The sequence below is a fragment of the Kogia breviceps genome, chromosome 12, assembly GCF_026419965.1.
Source record: "Kogia breviceps isolate mKogBre1 chromosome 12, mKogBre1 haplotype 1, whole genome shotgun sequence".
Taxonomy (NCBI): Eukaryota; Metazoa; Chordata; class Mammalia; order Artiodactyla; family Physeteridae; genus Kogia; species Kogia breviceps.
Window position 1 is genome coordinate 75,893,391 of NC_081321.1, and position 20,607 is coordinate 75,913,997.

General features: G+C 41.1%; 1 pseudogene; it reads left to right on the plus strand.

The window, feature by feature from the left end:
- The first annotated feature begins 4,003 nt into the window (after window positions 1–4,003).
- On the plus strand, window positions 4,004–4,534 carry LOC131767268 (small ribosomal subunit protein uS2-like; annotated as a pseudogene).
- The last annotated feature ends 16,073 nt before the right edge of the window (window positions 4,535–20,607 follow it).

Here is a 20,607-nt window from a genome sequence, read left to right on the forward strand (position 1 = left end):
ATCTGCTTTATTTCCGGGAAGTTCTTCTTAGTGGGAAGGTGGCACTCCAAGGGGTTAAAACTTGGCTGAATGTCTATGAGAATTCATTAGATAATATCCAAAAAGCCCTCCAGAGGGCCTTGCTAAATACAACAAAACATGGTGCAGTGATTTCCTAAACCCAAAATTTCAGGTTTACTTTTGAAGTTCCCTGGATACTAGCAGTGTTTGGCTATATAGAGGAAGGAGAAATATTAACCAATTTTTATTCCAGCTGACCTTTTACAGAGACAGGAAGTAATTTTGCTTGAATTCTCCATTTCAGTCTAGGACAGTAACAGCCGGGCAGGGATTTTGCCCAACACTTTGTGAGGTTTACACTCAACTGCCTTTGTTAGATGGGCATTTTATATTAAAACAATAGAGCACTGTTAAGATACCATACTGCTACAACTTTAGGAAGATCCTAAACCAAGAAACTTTCTCTGGACCACTAGAGTCTCCATGACTGTAAAGGTCTGATGTGTTTCAAAAATCCATTTCAGCCCAGGAGGTTATGGTAGAATGATCAGGAATCAGACTGTCTATATTTGAAGATTAACCCTACCATTTGCTTACAAATGCTGTGATCTTCAGGAATTCCCTAGCTGTCCAGTGGTTAGGACTTGGCACTTTCCCTGCCTGGGCCCGGGGTTCAATCCCTGGTCAGGGAATTAACATCCCACAAGCCACATGATGCAGCCAAAAATAAATAAAATTAAATAAAAATAAATAAATAAAACAAATGATGTGATTTTGGAGACAGCAGATCACAGGGGTTAGGAATATAGGCTTTGGAGCCAGACTGCTTGGGTTGGAACCTTAGTTCCACCATTTACTTTCTGGATGATCTTAAGGAAGTTCTTCAAACCTCTGGGCCTCAATGTCATCATTTGTGAAATGGGGCTGTTAATGGCATCTCCAAATGTTGGGGGAAGAATGAAATAAGTTGATGCATGTAGATGCTTCAACCAATGTCTGGCAAACAGTATCAATAAATGTCAGCTATCATGATTGTTATTATTCTTTCCAAATTTTCAGCATTTCATCCAATGCTGGGCAAAATCAACAAAGAAAGGGAGCTAACCAAGGAGAACTCTGGGGAAAATGTTGAATTTGGCAAAACTGGGAATCAGGCAGAACTTATTCTTTGGCACGCTCTCCATTTTTCTCTCTCCTGTTAATGTCCAGGCTCCTTACATAACACTGTACCCAAGCTCTAGATTTGTTTTCTGCTCTCCTCCATACCCACCCTTCACCAATCAACTTTTACCCACACTAGCTCTATTCCTTTAGGATTTCACTCTGAACTAGGTGATAATATAAAAAGTAAAAAAATCAACTCTGGTTTAAGATAGTAATGAATGCTGGTAAGTTAATGTTATGTTTTTTGGATGTCACATTTGCATTTTACAAAATGAAGATTGCCTTATTACCAGGAAGAGTGACCAAAACTGAGAACTTCAGTTAATGTGCAAGGCAGGTAAGGGTAATAATTCTGGGCAGGTTGACCATTGGTTTTCTTTGACTCACAGATAAGCTGCTACTTCCATAACCCATAGAGCTTGTCCTAAAGTTAACTGTTTAATATAAAGCATCACAGACAGACTCCTAGGCGAAAGCAGAACGCATTGTGTTTAAACACAGCGTTATTAGGTTGACAGGCATGGCATCGAGGCTGCAGTATTACTGGTCCCACAGCTCCCAGGGCTGCTGTCAACAAGTCACGACAAATTGTACCAGCCAAAATTTTCAGTCACGTCTGATTTTCCTGAAGATGCAGATACACCTGCTGAAGATGTTCCAAACAGAGAAAAACCGAGATTGCAGAACAGAGAGAGCCGATGGAGGAAAATGGCAAAGGCCCAGCGTTGGCTTCTATCACCCATTATTATAGCCCTGGGATAGGCAGCATTCTGAATTCAACAAAGGGGCCAAGGGTAAGGGGATTTGAGTTCTAGATTCATCTCTGCCATTAACTGATTGTGTCTTTAAGTAAGTTGAGTCACTTTATTTTGGAGGGTCGTATTTACAAAACTAGGGGAGAGAGAGGCTCAACAGCACTATCCCTTCATTCTTCTGAGTCAGAGGCCCCAGGGGATTCCAGGGAACCCCAAAAGCCCTGCAGAGCAATTTAAATGCCTCTATAGACAGGCAGTGGGACGCAACAGGGTTTCCTGATTAAAAAAGAATAATAATAACCATAAGGAAATTAAGATGCTGAGAAGATTAATCTGGGGGAGAGGAAAGTAATACAGAATAAGGCAGAGAGTAGTAGCAAGATTGGACAGAATCACCAGCTTGATGGTAAAATAACTAGAATAGTAAAAAATACAGTCAAATAAGATAGGGTAGGCAAATGAATCTCAGCACTGGCTGCACCCTAAGGAGCTTTTAAAAAACTCAGATACCCAGGCTCTATCCCTGAGTAGTTATATGGAACTTTCTGGGTCTAGGGTCTAAGCTTCATTATAAGGTAAAAAGCTCCCCGTGTAATCCTCATGTTCAGTCAGTGGTAAAAACCACCAAGGGTAGACTATGCTGGTTTTTAAGAACCAAAAGGAAGAGTTGTATGTAAGAGACTTCTGAAGGTGACCTGAGAGGATTGACAACTGATTAGATGGAGAGATAAACATCTGGAAAGACCCCCAGACAACTTAGATCTCAAACAAGGGTGATTAAGAGAAGGAAGAGGTCATGGTACCTTGGTAAAGTGGAAATGGTTTGGGAGGGAAGATGAGTTTGAGCTGAAGTGGATAGCAGGATGTCTGAGTGATTCCATCTTTCTACAATATTCAAAGGAATGAGCAGCACTGTGTCTTTTCTGACAAGAAAATTTAACTTCAAACTGACTACTCTAGCTATTATCAAAAGCCCAGATGAAACAAAGTGGCAGTACAAGAGTGATGCTAACTTCTTTGGGAGGGATGTAAGTACTTTGCATGTTTACAAAAGCTATGAACCTAATTCCCAGAAAAATAAAAGTACCATTAGAAAAATACATGGAGCCCAGGTTAAGAATCTCTTTTTTAGATAGGGACTAAAGGGCTCACTAAGCCAAACAAAGTTTTTGGTTTTGTTATTATTACTATTATAGTTCTTATTTTAAGATGAAGAACTACAGACTGAAGAGAAATATAAGCAGAGAAAAAGAGATAATAAGGAAAGAGATGTGTTTTAGACAGCTTTTTCCTAACCATGAGGTCACTGCCAAGTGTCCAGAGAAAGCATTATTTTTCCTAAATGCTTTGGAGCATTTCATGTCTTCTCCCTGTTCTTTGTTCTTTGATTAAAATGCTGATGTATTATGTGCACCTGTCCTTAGCTTTGTCATTAAAACGTCCTGGCAACCACAAGAAAACATGCCAGCTTGTGATAACTATCTGCATTTTTAATAATGCCTAGCATTTCCTACAAATAGGATTTCGGCATCTAGAACTCTGGATTTGGAAAATGAAACAGCTTTTGTTAGTTCTAATAGAAAAAGGCAGCTTGATTTCCAATGCTCTGTTTTAATCTGGGTTTTACCAGCCGGTGATTTTATTGAAAGTGAAATCCATATTCGTGTTTAGCTTCAGCACCTCAACTCTAAAATGGAAAAATCACAGCTCAGTAACAGAATTGAGAATGAGGTCCTGGCATCTTTCTTAAAAGGAATTTGGATAAGGCTTCTCAGTAAATACTCACAAATTACTTACGCCGTATGTCTAAACACACACAAACAGGTTTAGAAAACCTGGTTGAATTGAAATGAAATAATTAGGTATGAAAAAAATAACCTGGGCTTCTTTGCCAGATTCTTATCAACATGGACCATACTTGCTCTAAGGCAATAAAGGAGGTGGGGGGTCAAGGTCATGACCAGGAAGGAATTCATGTGCCCAAACTCTCTTCATCTTCACGAAAAAGTTTTGCGCTTTCCCGGGCTACCTAGAGAGGGGTCCGTAAGGCACTGTTCTGGGTTCCCTTTGTGACTTAAAAGGAAATGTTCACAGTGTCGGGAGCCCTTGATGACCTGCAAATTAAAAAGGAGGATGTCCTCAAATTCCTTGCAGCAGGAGCCCACTTAGGTGGCACCAACCTTGACTACCAAATGGAACAGTACATCTGTGAAAGGAAAAGTGATGGTGTCACCTCATACACCTACAGAGAACCTGGGAGAAGCCTCCCCTGGCGGCTGACGCTGGTGTTGCCATTGGAAACCAGGCCGACTTCAGTGTCATATCCTCCAGGGATACTGGCCAATGAGCTGTGCTGAAGTTTGCTGCTGCCACTTCTACTGCTGGCCGCTTCTCTTCTGGGAACTTCCCTAACTCTATCCAGGCCACCTTCCTGGAGCCGCGACTTCTGGCGGCTACTGATCCAGGACTGATCTCAGAGCCGTCTTATGTCAACCCGCCTGCCATCACTGTGTCACAGTGACTCTTCTCCGCGCTGTGTGGACATCGCCATCCCCAGCAACAACAGGGGAGCTCTCACAGTGGGTCTGCGGTGGTGGATGTGGGCCGGGGGGTGAGGATGGGGTTGGCGTTCTGCGCATGTGTGGCACCAGCTGCCGTGAGCATCTGGGTGAGGTCAGCCTGCTGTCTCCTCTGCAGAGATGCTGAAGATGTTGAAAAGCTAGCATGGACTGCTTGTTGGAAAGCTTAGAAATATTAGCCTCTTGCTAAAATTGTGCACAAGGTAATGGATAAGCTGGAGTCTTGGTTCAATCTATACTGCTGATGGCCCCTCAGAACCCCATCCTAGCCGAATCCTTCCTAGAAAGGCGATATAGAAAGGAGACAAAGGCAGGGGTCTTGGCATCCAGTAGAAGTGGGTTTAAATCCCAGCAACACCAATGACTGGCTGAATAGACTTTGAAAAGTCACTTAATTTTCCTGAACCCTGCTTTCTTTGATTGTAAAATGGAGGTGATAATATTCAACTAACGGATTAAATGGAATGGAAATGCAAGGCCTAGCCAAGGTCTTCAATACACTGTAGTTCCCCTTTTTTGTGCTCCCTCCCTTCCCCCTTCATTCCTTCTTGAATCATAGCCAAGAGTTGCCATGCCTTTTCCTGGTCAAGTAGTGAGAATTCTGTTTGTCTTGTACGAATTCAAGGTAAAGAGTACCCTTACTTCAAAGGAGGCTGGAAATTCACAGTCACTGGAAGATTGTTTTGGACATTTCATTTGTTCTCTTTTTCTATTTTACTTTTTTCTCCCTTTTACAGCACAGGCACTGTTCCCTTGGCATTTGCAAATTTACTTTTTCACTTCTACAGGTGTAGGTGGATTGATTCAAGAAGAGAAATGGTGGCACGAAAGAGATTTTTTTCCAAATACAGAATTCATTTCAAAAAGGGGAGTGTTTTTCATGATTAGCTAATTGAATGCTTGCTGAGAGCCAGGCACTACTCTACATATCAATCCACTTAATTCTCACAACACCAGGAAGTGAGTACTTGGATTAGTAGACAAGGAAACTGAGGCACAGAGAGATTAAATAAATTATGCAAGGTCACACAACTAATAAGTGGGAAGACTAAGATTTGAACCCAGGTAAACCTACTTTCAGAATACATGCTCTTCAACTAAGCCCGTGAGCCATGGCCGCTGAGCCTGTGTGTCCGGAGCCTATGCTCCGCAACGGGAGAGGCCACAACAGTGAGAGGCCCGCATACCGCAAAAAAAACAAAAAACAACAACAAAAAAACAGAATACATGCTCTTTACCACTTCTGCAGCTAACTCACCTCCTTTCCCCAGCTCAATATACAGAAAACAGAGGGAAGATGGATGTGGAAAACACAGGTTAGAAGAAAATGAATCATGAAGGACATTTGAAATAGGTATTGAGCTTATGTAATTGAAATCTGATGCTGTTTTCAAATATTCATAATAGAAACTCTAATGTTTTATAAAAGGGCAGGTAACTCAGTCTGATCAGCTTTGATGATCTAAGCAGTGATGTCAGAAAGCCAACGGAGACTCCTGAGAAAGTGTTTGGTGTTTGCTTTATTTCCCTGTGCTAATATTCCTTGACTGAAGACAAGCTCAAGGTTTCCATGGGTAACCAGACTATACAGCCTGCTTTCTTTGAAGGAAGCAACATTTCCATTTTGAGAAGATGACATGGACATTTTCTTGGCTATGTATTTGATGATGTTTCTTTACTGGGAACACCTCCGTCTCTTCTTCCTGAATCAGACTTCTAGAATTTTTTCCTTTTTTTTTTTTCCACCAAGAAGAGACCACTGACACCATTTCCTTCCTCTCCTTTCTATGGTAATGAAGAAGGGGAGGTCAAATAAATTCAGTTCTCTCAGATCTAGAAGCCAATCTAGGATTGGAATTCAGTTCTGACTCCTCATCTAGCTCTGCCACTCAACCACATGTGTTTCTTTCTCTCACACACAGGCTCTTTTTGGCCACCAGTAAACACACTGACCTTTGAAATATGGAAAGAAAAGCGCTTTGAAATAAAACTGGCACAAACAGCGGTTAGACGGCCGTCATCTGGAGGCCGAAACAAAGAGGGGCATAGTTTTCAAGCTGTCTTCGTAATTACGTGAAGCAGTTATCACTCATGCTCCAGTCTGAGCATTACCCCCCAAACAAACAGCCGAGGATTGAGAAAAGCACATAGGCCACTTTGTTGCTCTAGCATCCTGGGGGTGGGAAGCCCCTCAGCTAAAAATTGCATGTGGCTGGGCCTGTTTTCCAGAGCTCCAGGCTCTTTCCTTACTTCCTTTCCCATTAAAACCCTCTGCTCTTCTTGGCAAAAGCCTTCAGGTGAGGTAAGTGCCAATGAACAACACAGAGCTTGATGTATTTCAAGTTTATGACTTAGAGCTGCGTTCTCATGAAATATATTCTTCTTCTCTGGCCCAGAAGCCTCGATGTGCAGAGAGCAAAGATTCTACGTGTGGTTGAAATTTGGTTCATTTTTGCTACGGCCCTAAAAGTGATTTCTCTTTCTGGGGTTTGCTTAACTTAGAAAGCCAGGCAAACAAACCCCAGAAAAGAGCAAGACCGATTCTGAAAACTTCAGCTGCCAAGATAACTGCAGCAGAAAGCTCAGCAAATTTGGGTTTTGCAAAAAGTGGTCTTAAATATCTCATGAAATCTTAAATACGGCCAGACTTCAGACTAAGTAGGAGAGATGGAAGTATCTAATACCCATATCTACAGACTAATATCTAATATCTACAGACTTTTCCAGCTTTCAAATCTGCTATGAAATTTTTCTATCCTGGGAATGATTTTAGTTTTTCCAGTCATGTGAGTGTTACCATGTCAGTTTATGAAAAATACTTTGGTGAGTTTTTCTTATGCCACAGAGATCTGAGATCTGACCGATTAAATGATCTGATGTGACATCTCAGAGCCCTTAAAGACCAAGAGGTTTGTCAATAGGAACATAATGGGTTAAAATATATTTCAGAATAATTCCTCTAATTATTAGGTGTACTCAGTTGCTTAATATTTTCAGTGCCTACTGAATTTAGCAAAGGGAATGACAGCTGCATATTAAAATGCATGCAAATACTAACACACAAGCCACATTTTAATATATTGTTTTGCATCCATAATTTTAGTCTTGTGATTTGTATTTTCATTCGCTTGGGAACAAAGACTTTCTTCTTTCCCCACTTGGGAAACAAGGCAAGACTTGTTTCTGCCAGCATCCTAATAGTATTCCTGAAAAAGCGGCAAACTTAATGGTTCAGGAACTGCTCTCCACCACCTGCTTTCAGGCCTCTTAAATAGGGGCTGCATTTACAATGCATTGAAAAGGTGAAAATATGCAATCAATCAGCTGCTTTGTCACATAGTGGCAGGCAATCATATTTTTTTGTCGTTGTGTTAAAACTGAACAGACTGGTTTTTTTTTTAAATTAAGCTGTTTAAATGTACAATCTCTTTTCAAATAGAGGGTGTGGCAGACTGCCTGCTATATATTTGCCAAATCCCATTTCCTTTCAATCCAGGGTCACAGATAGAACACATTTTCCAGCCTCCCCTGCAATTAGGTGATTTCTGGCTGGAGGAATGTGGGCCAAAGTAATGTACACAGTGTCCAAGTCTGGCCACTGAGATCTGCTGGGCAACCCTAGTGCCTTTTCCTTACTCTTGACCTCCTGGCAAAATGAGGAGGATCAGGTGGAAAATTCCAAGGGCATAAGGAGGAGTCTCAGGATGGAAGGAGATGGGGGTCCTAAAATGAAACCGTGTGGAGCAGACTCTCTGCCCCCATCCATCTCCCCTGACCAACGACTCACAATAGACTATGACTCATGTTCATTGTGTGGTAGTCAGCCTCCAATGGTCACATCTCCTGGTATTCATACCCTTGTGCGTTCATCTCCAGTAGCATATGGCAGAAGTGATGGTATGCCACTTCTGAGATTAGGTTATAAAAGACCTCTGCCGTTGGTGGTCTTTCGTCCATTCTCATCCTCTCTTTCTCATTACTTTCTGGGGATGCCATCTGCCATGCCTGTGGAGATGCCCACATGGTAAGGGATGGAGATCTCCTTCCAACAGCCAGCAAGGAGTTGAGGCCTGACAATAATCAGGTGAGTGAGTTGGGAAAAGAATTCTAATCCCAGGTGGTCCTTCAAATGACTGCGACTCCAGCAGACAGTTTGAATACAACGTTGTGAGAGACACTGGGCTAGAATCACCCAGCAAAGCTGCTCCTGGATTCTCGAATCTTAGAAACTGTGTGAGAAAATTCCCTTTTTTTTAAAAAAATTGAAGTATCCTTGATGCGTTTGTTGTTTTAAACTGCTAAGTTTTGGAGTCATTTGCTGCCAAGCAATAGATAACTCATACAATGTGAATAAGAAATCAACTTTCACTGAGCCACTGCGACACTGGGGCTGTTTGTTATGGTACTTAAACACTGACTAATCAGCAGGGCAATACCTGCAGTAACTATGTACGTACAATGAGCAGCAGTATAAGGTTTCTGAGGGTAAAGGCTTTGGTTTATTCTCCTTTGAGATTTCACTGCCTAACACAGTGCCCAGACAAGAGTAGGCATTGAACAAGTGACAAATAATGAACGTGGCTTTCAGTAAGATGCACAGTGTGGTCCTGTGTATGGAATGTACAAAGTCAACACCTTTAGAACAGCTGCCACTTTAAGGCTAGTTGGGATCAATGGCACTTCATTTAGGGTCAGAAAAATTCTGGGATTGTATTGCTACCAAATACGTAGATTGTGGTTGGTCAAACATTCATGCAAAGAAGAGAACTCAGTCATCTAGCTATGCTTGTGTTTCCAGATTATCACACTTACTTTTGTAGGGACCCGGTATTCTAATAGGTATATGTGTTAATTTATTTAACCCTTATAAAAACTGGATAAAGAGTGTGCTGTTGCTCTTCTGAGTTTACTAATGAGGAAATAAACTCAGGAAAGTTAAGCACCTCGTCCCCCATCTCAGTGCAATTCCATGGCAGAGCCTGGGCTTGATCTCTGGACTTGCCAATGCCAAGGATCATGAAGTTACCCATTATACTAGGTTGCTCCCTAAACTGAATTCTCAAAGAAACAGGACAGAACTCCAAAGTCTAAGAAAGGGCTGCTAAATCGATGGAGTGGATTAAGAGATATCCCGTGAGGACAGAACAAAATAGTCAAGACTTAGGCCTTGAGAGATTCCCATTAAGAGGGGCTAAGATCAAAGCTTATAAAATCCTGAAGGACATGGAGTGATTCCCCCAAACTGATACACACCCCAGGGATGGGGCCTCACCTGTAGCTTGTCAGAGATGGTTTAGGAGAACTTAAATGCATGCTGCTTGTAGATGATTAGATACGTCCCCTCTGCCTCCATGTCAGCTGCACAAAGACTAGGTTCACCGCCCCAGAAGGCACCATGTAGAGAGAATATCCAGAGCCACAGGGCAATCAGCTCCATTGCAGCAGCCAAGAGGGGGAGGCTTGGCTTCCCTTTAATTGACAAAAACTTTCATAACCAGTTCCTTCCAAGGCTTGCAAATCTGCACTAGCCTCAAAGAGAGCAGGTATGGGCCAAAGAAGCACAGGGAATGGATAGACATCTCTGTGTCTGCCTCTCCTGCCGGTCCTGTTTTTGCTTGTTTTTCGTGGGAACTTGTGTGTGATGAGGACGTTGGGTATGTATTTGCTTCAGACAGCAAGTTCTCTTAGCCCAGCCTTGTGGGAAGAAGTGGAAGTCGCTATTTACGGGGAACACTGCCAATGGGCTAATGAGAAATTTTCATGACTTGGATGTTTGTAGAACTAAAGGCTTTTGAAACCTGAATCCAAGGCTGACCTAGAGTCTTGAAGACCTGGATAATGACCTCTGGGAAGACGCTATGGCTGACACAGAAAAACCTTACTTATTCTGATGTTTACAAAGTTTGGTTGCCAAAATATGCTCCGCTCAATCTTAGATAGTGAGACATATTTTTAATCTGTAACAGTTGGTGCTAGGGCAGAGTTTGAAATTTATCTTTCACTTCATGGGGCAATGGGTTTTCTAAAGAAATGAATGATGCATTCACCTTTAGCAAGGAGAATATTAAAGTTGTGCAAAATAATATACCATTTTAAAAAATGTGGGAGGACCGTTTACATAAAAAGGAATTGACATGTCCATTACGGATCACTTTAAATAATTTATTTAAGGAGGCCCTCAAAGATGTAATTGTAACAGGAACTAAGTTTAAATTCTTACGACTTGAAAATAAGACTGAATGCTTTATAATGGTCCATAGTTCAGAATATTCATATATTTATGCTAGTAATTGTTTCCTCCTATTCTGAATTAACAAAGTCTTGCTAGAGAAATAAAATACCTACATTTATGCATCTCATACTCCTTTGCAGCTGTGGCTCAAAAAAATCAATTACTTGGCATTAATTCAAACTTGTAGGTTTTTCCATTAGGAAAAAAGATAATTTTAAAAAAACAACAACAGCCAATGACTGTCATTGTATAAATAAATTCAGGGTTCACTAACAAATGGATCACTAATGTGCAAAAGGCTTTGTTCAAGGCCACCCGCTAAGTGAAGGGGCAGCACTGAGGAGATTCTGGGGGTCCTCCTACACTCACCCCATATGTCACATGTGTTCCATCTGCATCTTTTTCCTTTACTCCTAAGCAAGTAGAAATTTGGAGTTGGAAGAAGGTGTGAGGAAGATACAACACATAGAGGAAGCCAGTGAATGGAAAGAAAGGTGAGAGCAGGTGCAGGGATAGTACCTGCCTAATACTAACAGCAGAGCTCCCAAGGGAAGGTTCTGGCAGCCTGCTCCTCTGTTATTCCCACTCTTCCTGTGGCTGGTGGGTCAGCTTTTTTACATATATATCTTTACAGCCAAAGAATGCTTTGCATGTATATCCTGACAACAATTCTATTGTTTTTACACTTAATGACACTCATGGAGAACCTCCTAAGTGCTCCTTGTCTCCTACATTGTTTCCCATCCAACACCACACTGCCCCCTGACTACTCCGTCTGATATGTAAATTTGATCACATTATTTCTCTGCTACAAAATGGTTTCTCGCTAATGCTTTCTCAATCCAACACTGGCTTTCAAGATCTTCCATGACCTGCCTCCAGACTACTTTCCAGCACCGTATTCCCTCACTGTCCCTCCCAGCTCTATGCTCACAGGGCACCTAAACAGGTCTACCCTCTCCACTCTGGTGTCCTTTCCCTGCTCTCCTCGTTGCCTGGAATTCTCTCCTGCTCCCAGCTGTTCCCACCTATGGCACTGTCTGACTGGCTTCCCTGGTGGCGCAGTGGTTGAGAATCCACCTGCCAATGCAGGGGACATGGGTTCAAGCCCTGGTCCGGGAAGATCCCACATGCTGCGGAGCAACTAAGCCTATGCGCCACAGCTACTGAGCCTGTGCTCTAGAGCCCACGAGTCACAACTACTGAGACCACATGACACAGCTACTGAGGCCCACGCGCCTAGAGTCCATGCTGCGCAACAAGAGAAGACACTGCAATGCGAAGCCCACGCACTGCAACAAAGAGTAGCCCCCACTTGCCACAACTAGAGAAAGCCTGCACTCAGCAACAAAGACCCAACACAGCCAAAAATCAATTAAAAAAAAAAAGAGCTAGTGAAGTCTTAAAGCCTGTTTTTGTTTGTTTGTTTGTTTGTTTTTAAATGACCCTCCATCATCCTGCAAGATCTAGAGCTTCATCTTGGAAGCCTTCTCTGGCCTCCTGAATAGGACTGTGCTCTCTCACCTTTCAGCCTCCACTGTGACAGGTGCAGAATTTATTATGCTATTTTCACAGTGGTTTGTTTACATCACTTCTACATGTATCAATATTTCTCAAAGTGTGGTCCAAAGAACAAGTGCTTCAAAAACATCTTCCTCTGAGAAGTGCAGATGCCTCATATTCTCATTTGAAATAGGCCTTCCTGGGGCTTCTTAGGTGACTAAAGCTGAGAAACACTGGACTGGACTTTAAACTCCTCAAGGGTGGGCATAACCTATTAGGACATGGTTGGTAATGAATGAATAAAAATAGTTAATTGCTTTTCAGCCATAGGTTGAGCATCTGTAGCTCCTACTAGGTGTAATGTTTACAAATGCAGCTCAGAGAACAGTTAGTCTTGTTTATCATTGCACCCATCCCAGACCCTAGCCCAGCGCCGTGGGGCACGATAGGCACTAAATAAATACTTTTTCATGGATGGCAAGAAACTGTGGCCTGCAGAAGCTCTGAGTGCTGTACAGCAGGGCAGAGGTGCAGCGAAAGCATCAACAAGATTAGCACAAGGCCTGTTCAGTTCCCCAGGAGAAGGCACTAAGTCAGAGCAAAAGCATAGCTGGCACTGCTCTGATGTTCCTTTGTAGAAACCCTTGATGTGGGCTGTGAAATGTCAAATCCAGATTTGATTAAGCCCAACTTCAAATCCCCAAGGCAAGTGTGTATCCACGGTCTTAATGGAATTATTGGAGCCACCTCTGTCTGCTACTTTCAAAAGGGCTGAGGTAGCACTCCATCCATTGATACCAACTCCTACAAAATGAAGCCTGCAGTTAATTCAGCACGTCCCAAGCGGATAAAACCTAAAAAGCTTGATCTGGCTTCTTCCTGAAAATTGAAGTATTAAATTAAACCAAAAAAAAAAAATGTTCTGGTGTACTGTAAAGCCTAAAGAAAGGGGGGTCCCAAAGGCTACTGTAGAAGTCAAAGTTCTGTTTCTTTTTCTTAGGCCTAGACTGTTGACTATTTGGCACTTTCTACTTCCTCCTTCAAATGATAACCTATCAGTTTTCAGATAACCCATATTTTGAACTTTTAAAGGCAAGCCAATAGACAACATGAGCTGTTGTAAGGGCTATGGACTTATAGTTGAATGATTCAGTATATACAAGTGGAAACTTGGCTTCCCCTGCTTATACACACTTTGAGGGATGGGCAAAAAATGTCAGGCCAGAACCGAGTCTCAAACCAAAGTAGGCACATTGGGATCTATCAGATTAAACCCGAATGCTGCAGCTTCACTGGAGCAGACCTGATTTCACCACTGCGTTCTCAAAGGGAAGAGGGGTGGGGGGCATCTGCTCCCAAGCTCTACCACAAGCCAGAGCTCCACTTTGTTCTGTGAAATTCAGAACATATTTATTCTCCTTTTTTGTTTTCTTCAAAATTTACTCCTGCCCTAACTTAGGGTCTGGCTGAAGCTAAAATCATAACAGCCAAAGACAGCAGGGGAAAGGCTGCTTTACTGTGAAATCCAATCTGAGTAAAAGCAAAACAGATCAGCAATCTTTTGACCTTACCCAGTGGCAAAGTCTCACTGATTCATGTGGTTCAGAGAACTTGGAAAAGGTCTGATGAGCTGTCAAGCCACTGAAAATTTAGAGTTTTTCTTGTCACCTTCTATAGAAATGATTCCAAAGTTTCTCAAATTCCAGAAGCTTCCTAAAGCAGGACCAACAAGTCTGAGGAGACACAAGTCTCTTGGTGACCCTAGAACCACCCTCATCTTTCTGGGACTCTTGAGATCAGCCCAGGCCAGTTATCTAGAGGCGATAATGGATTCTGTTGGGGCCATCTGTGCCAGACTCACCACAAGAGATAGATCATTTCCAAACCAACACCTCATATAGGAGGGTGCAGGAAGCAAAGGGATTCTCACCACTTTCTGGTTCCTACATCAAGAGGTAATCCCAGACGTGGCAATGACATAAAGGCAGGAGTCCTGGCAGAAGCTGTCACTGGGATAACTGGTTTAAATGGCAAGTACTCTTTAATGCACAAATTACATTAGACATAGTTCCTGCCTTTCAGGGACCCCCTTGCCTAAAAGCACCCATTGTCTCACTCTCTCTTGACTTACATGTGACGTCCAAACTCATATAAACAGCTTTACAGCTTTACAGCTTGTCCATACTGACTCTTCCATTTTCCCACCATGTTCAAAATGCATTCTACCCTTCAGACCAAGGGTTGGCAAACTTTTTCTGTAAAGAGCCATATAGTAAATATTTCAGGTTTGCAGGCCACATGGTCTCTTTCATAACTATTCAACTCTGCTGTTGCAGAACAAAAGCACTCATAAATAGTAATGTAAATGAATGAGCCTGGCTATATTTCAATAAAACTTTAACCAAAACAAGTAGCAGGCTAGATCTGGTCTCCGGGTTGTAAGTTTGCTCACTTCTGTTTTAAACAGACCAAATTTATTCCTTTTCAGGTGCTGGTTTCTTCTGCTTGGGATCCTCTGTCCCTTTTTCTCAGCTCACATATATTAATTCATTAAAATTCATTATTTATTGGAAGATTATTATATGCCAGATACTGTCCTAAGATCTAGAGAGGCAACAGTGAAAAAACAGACATTTTCAACTGTGACAGAATTTAGATTCTAGTGGAAGCAAGTGGACAATAAACAAGTAGCAAGCAACAGTGTGCATGACAGGTGGAACGAGGATGAAGAAAAATAAGGCAGGGTAGGTGGGTGAGGATGTTATTTTAAATAGTGGTTGAGGAAGGCCACTAGGATGAAGTAATATGAGAGCAGAGATGAAAATAAAGCATGAGTTCAGTCTATGTGGTTATAGAAAATGGGGAGTGGGAGTAGGAAAAGCATTTCAGGAAGAGGGAATAGCAAGTGCAAAGTGCCCAAAGCAGAGCGTTCTTGGTCTACCGGAGGAAATGATAGGAGGCCAGTGTGATTGGAGTGATGTGAATGAGTGAGGGATGAGATCAGAGAGGTAGCTATGGGCAAGATTTTGTAGGGCCTTGTGGGCCATGGAAAGGACTTTAATTTTTATTTGGAGTAAGACTGGAAACCATTGAAGGGGAGGAAGCAGAAGAGTGAAATAATCTGCCTTAGATTTTAATAGGATCACAATGATAGCCATGTGTAGGATAGAGTATAGGGAGGCAAGAACAAAAGCAGAAAGACCTGCTAAGAGGCTATTGTAATAATCCAGGTGACAAATGTTGTCCAGGGTGACAAGAGGGGAGGTATTAAGAGTTGTCAGATTTTGAATATGTTTTGAAGGCAAAGCTTCAGGTAGAATGCGAAGGAAATAGTCATGGACAATGCCAAGAATTCTGACCTGAGGAACTGGAAGGATGACGTTTCCCTCTATTAAGATGGCAAAGACTGTAGGAGGAACAGATTGGGTGGGAAAAATCAAGATTAAAAAAAAATCATGTTATGTGTGAGATGCCTGTTGGACCTGTAAGTGGAAATGTCAGGTAGGCTGTTACATAAATGCTTTGGAGTTCAGTGGGAATATCGTGGGCGGGGGTAGGTATTGGGGAGTTATCTGAAATAGATGATATTTAAAGCCCTGAAATGAGGTAAGATCACTTAGAGAGAAGGGAGAAGAGAATAGAGTTCAGGGACTGAGTTCTGAACTACTTGATGTTCAGAGCTTGGAAAGCTGTAGAAGAGCCAACACAGAAGACTTAAAAGAAGTGACCATGAGACATGAAGTGAAGCAAGAGTGACCTCCCAGGAGCCAAGTGAAGGAAGTCTTTCAAGAGGAGGAAATGAACAACTGTGTGAAACATTGTTGACATATTGAGTGAGATGAGGACTAAGACATGACCTAGATTTAGCAACATGGGAGCCATTGTTGACCTGGATAAGAACAGTGTGGAGTGGTGAGGATGAAAGCCTGTAAGGAGTATGGATAACAGAGAATGGAAGAGACCCAAATAGTACCTTCCTTCCCCTGGGACTCCATAATACTTGATACTCTCATAACATTTTTCACAATGACAATTATTGGCCTGTATTTCTATCTCTGCAACTACTCCGTGAGCAATCTGAATGCTGAACCATATTCATCATCCTCTATACAACACAGCACTAAGTACTCATTAAATGTTTGTCAAATGAATGCGAAATTGTAATCTAAGAAAGCCTTCATATAAATGAATATGAGTACCATTTAGACTAGAAAAAGTAACACTAATAAGCAGGATTTTAAAAGGGAGGGTGATGGGTACTGTATATTATTGTACAGTGTTGTGACACTGTAGATATTTGGGTTTATTCCCCCAAAATTTTACTATTTTTGTATTTAAATTATACATAAATTATTCTCCATAGCATATGGTGAGATCCCTCAGTGCAACTAGTTCAATTTTGCTAAAGAGTAGAGTGAAATTCTATCGAAATTAGGAAATTTACCCTCATCCCTTAGACTGTGTGTACTTGGTGTAAGATTCAATAAAATGTGTCTCTCTACGTCCTTTCGAGTTTCCAAAGTTACCAACTCACCATCATTGTAGGAAGCCTCCAAAAATTCCTAGTTCCCTATTCCTTTTTTTTTTTAAGATTACATTTAAAAAAAATAAGAATCACTAGTGAGTTACTTTGGGGTCTGAATAACATTGGGTTGATTATGTCTCTCTTTATTGGAATAATTATTTGAGCATTGAGTTCATACAGCCATATCTATTAAGGTCCAGAAGCACAAATTATTACATGATGATTCAAGTGACTTTCTGATTATACTGCTTAATAAAATTAACACTGGAGTCTGAAACACTGTGTCCAGAAGTCAAACGGTGATTTTCCAAGCATCCATTAAAAAAAAAAAAGTAGCTTCATTTCAGGGCATAAAATTTTGCAATCCTTCTATCTTCAAGTGAGGGTTAGTTAGTGCAGTTAGTTACTGCAAATTAGTGATTCGGTTACATTTTATTTATTCAATATGCAGAGAAGTTTTAAAAAGTGTTAGGTGAGTCATTTCATAAGACCAAAGCCAAGCAAAATTAGAGCAGCCCCTGGTTGAAGCTATTTTTATTGCAATGAGAAGGTTCCTTGCTGCGTATTTGGTACACAGGTGTGGTCAAGCTTCGGCATGGAAAGTAAGAAGTCATGAATTCTAAGGCAATGACTACTAATGCCTTGAATATGTAATGCCACAGACACATTTGCTGTAAGAAGCCAAATCATGTGACAGAGGAAATTAAGTAGAAGCAGTTGAAATTTTTTCACCTTTATATTCCATTTATCAATGACCCAAGGACCCAAATTCCTATTTTACATAAAGGCTTTCTTTTTTTTATTTTATAGAGAAATAACCTTATAGAAAACTGTTCTTGTGCATTACTCTTTTGTGTCTATAGAACTCTTTATTTTGTGGGTCGTGGATTTAATAGGCTGTAATGCTGTTTAAACACCATAGATACTTAATGCAGCATGAAAAGCCCTTAAACTATGGGAAATTACGAAAATGTCTCAGTGCCATGGTTGCAAAAGTGAATGATCTTCTTGACACAAACCTCAAAGGTAAAATGAAGTTACATTTCCCATAGGTTTCCGAGTATCTGTTGACTAGTGACCATGGTCTCCCATGATTTCATCCATGTACCGCTTAGGGATTCAGTTCCAGCCAGACAGCCAACTCTCAGCCATAGTTGCTCTGGAAACTCAGCTCTGGAAAATATCAGGAGCTTCACTGACGATAAAGCCAAACACAAAATAGCCTTATATAGGTCAGGGAGCAGGTTCCCGGTATGTGTGGTGTCAGTATAATAGGCTGTTCAGTCAAGGAGTCTTTGATCTAAAGAGAGTGTCTATCAATAAAGCAATCATATGGCAAATGCCCATTATCAACATCAATTTTGATAAACTAATACAAATCAACAGAGATTTTTAAATCAGTATCTAATAATTCTAATTATATAGATATTTGTTTTGAAATTTTAAAAATACATAAAAGGGAAGAAAATATTATGGTCTTAGCATGCAAAGGGGGATGTGCAAACATGATGAAGTAGGTTTCTGTCTTCATAGTTCTTCTTGTTTTTATACTTATTAAAGGGTCAAGAGAAAGTTTATGAAATTTTATGGTAGCAGACTAGAATTTTATGCTTTCTGTATTAAAAGGGAGAAGTCAATCTCTTTTCCAAATAAATAATGGCCATCAGTTGATAAAGGGGACTGCCCGGCAGCTCAGCGACTTCTTGTTTATTAGGTAGAGTTTGCATCAAATTCAACAGCTGGTTTTTAAACATGGCATTGCCTGTAACCATTCTTGGAAACTGGGCACCTAGATAACATGCTTTCTTGTATTAAATTAGCTTTCCATAAAACAGGGTGTTTCTGCACTGCCCTGCCCTCAGTTTAAACAGCTCTGAACAGCTACTCCTTCGTTCTCCCCACTCTCATCCCCACCCCATGCTATGCTCAAATAGGGAAATTTTTCCTTTCTTTTCTGTTCTTAAAAAAAGATTCCTTGTTCTCTCCCTCTTCAATAATTTTCAAGCCGGCCATGCATGTTTTGGAAAGGCAGCTGAACGTAGTGGTTAATATAAAGGTTTGGAGCTAAAGAGTCCTGGGTTTGAATCTCAGGTCTGACACTTACTAACGGTGCCCCTTTGGGCAAATTATTATACACTTAACTCTAAGCTTCAGACTCTTCATCTATAAAATGGGGATATTGATAACTACTTTCAGAGTTATTTTGGGGACTATTAGAGATAATGTAGTTAAAAAGCTGAACAGAGCACAGCATGCATGAATCATAGCTATTATGATTGAAAAAAATGACAAATTGACTTGTGAAAAACATAGGAAACATAATTTTTTCACAGAAATAGTATTTGTAAGGTTCTAATGGACCCACTTACACACTGCAAAATTAGCTCCACATGACATTAATGGGAATGAAATGCAGACCTCTGTCACCCAACTCCAGTCAAGTTTCATTTAGAACAGACACACGGAAAAGACTGAGATAGAAAAACTGAGAAAGCTGCTAACTTGCACTTAAACGTTGTATATTTCTGCTCTTTACTTGGTCCAGGAAAGTATATTAGAAAGTGTATCTAGCCTAACAAGCTGAGAGTGAGTGGTATGGGTCAATTAAGGTTATAAAATAACAGAGAGAAGAGGCCCTCATCAGCGTTTGGTGCTTTACAATAGATGAAAAAGCAAAGAGAGCCCTAATCAGCTTACGTGGGCCTGGGTTTCTCTTCCTTACTCTTAGAAGAAGGGATCTCGCTTTATTCCGCTGCTGCCTAAGGAGAGCCCTCCTCTCTCCCTCAAGTATTCAGGCTAATCACAACTGGTGAGGTAGTCTCCAGGCTGAATAAGAAATCAAAAGGGAAGGGAGGGGAGGCAGTGTGGATTTCAGAGAAAAAATAACTTAAGAAAAAGTATGTTCTCAGAGGGGGGAAAATTAGAGAATCAGGTCGCTGAGCTGGAGCCAGGAAAAATCCACATGAGTAGAAACTGGAGCGATGAAAGTATTTCATAGTAACACATCCAAAGACTGAATGTGCCTGGCCCAGAGGATGTTCTTCCCCCTCCTGGAAAGTGGCTGGGGGCTGAAAGACCTCTAGGCTTTTCTCTGTAATATTCATTCACTAATCAGCGCTATTCAGCCAATCTCACATGTGGTCTTATGTGAGGTGCCCTGGAAAGCGCAAGGACCACATAGCAACGATTATAATCAAAACCACTGGAGACTCTTATTTCAGCTTCTGAAATATGAGGCTTCAAAGGCAGACATGTCTCCAGTGAAAACCAGCACTTTCTTTCTCTTTCTTTCCTTTCTACCTTCCTTCTTTTCCTCCCTCCTTCCCTCCCTCCCTTCCTCCCTCCCTCCCTTTCTTTCTTTCTTTTTTTCTTTCTTCAGTTTTTTTTTAGATTCAAGTACTTGCTAATTATATATCAATAGAGACAATGCATTTTGCCTAAAGCAAAGATATAAATGGTTTAAAGGGCAGGCAAAGTGTCACATGTCAGTAGACATTAGTTGAAATTAAACTCTGCTGATGTGACTAGAATATTGACATCTCTGTTAGAGTCAATATCTCAAAATTGATGACGTGGTTTGGCATATGTATTTCCTTAATGACTTTCCAGTGTAATGTGAACATATATAATAGCACTCCACACATCTGAGGGGCTTAAACTCCTTCCTCTTCTGTTTTCACCAAAAACTGTCAAACATTTTTAATCCAAATTTCAGTTGAAAATGGGATATGAGGCACAATGTAACATCCTGAAAATCTTGGCAAAAAATATGTATATCTATCTATCTATCTATCTAGCTAGCTAGCTATCTTGTTTGTATGGTTAATTATGCTGCAACTCAGGTAAGAC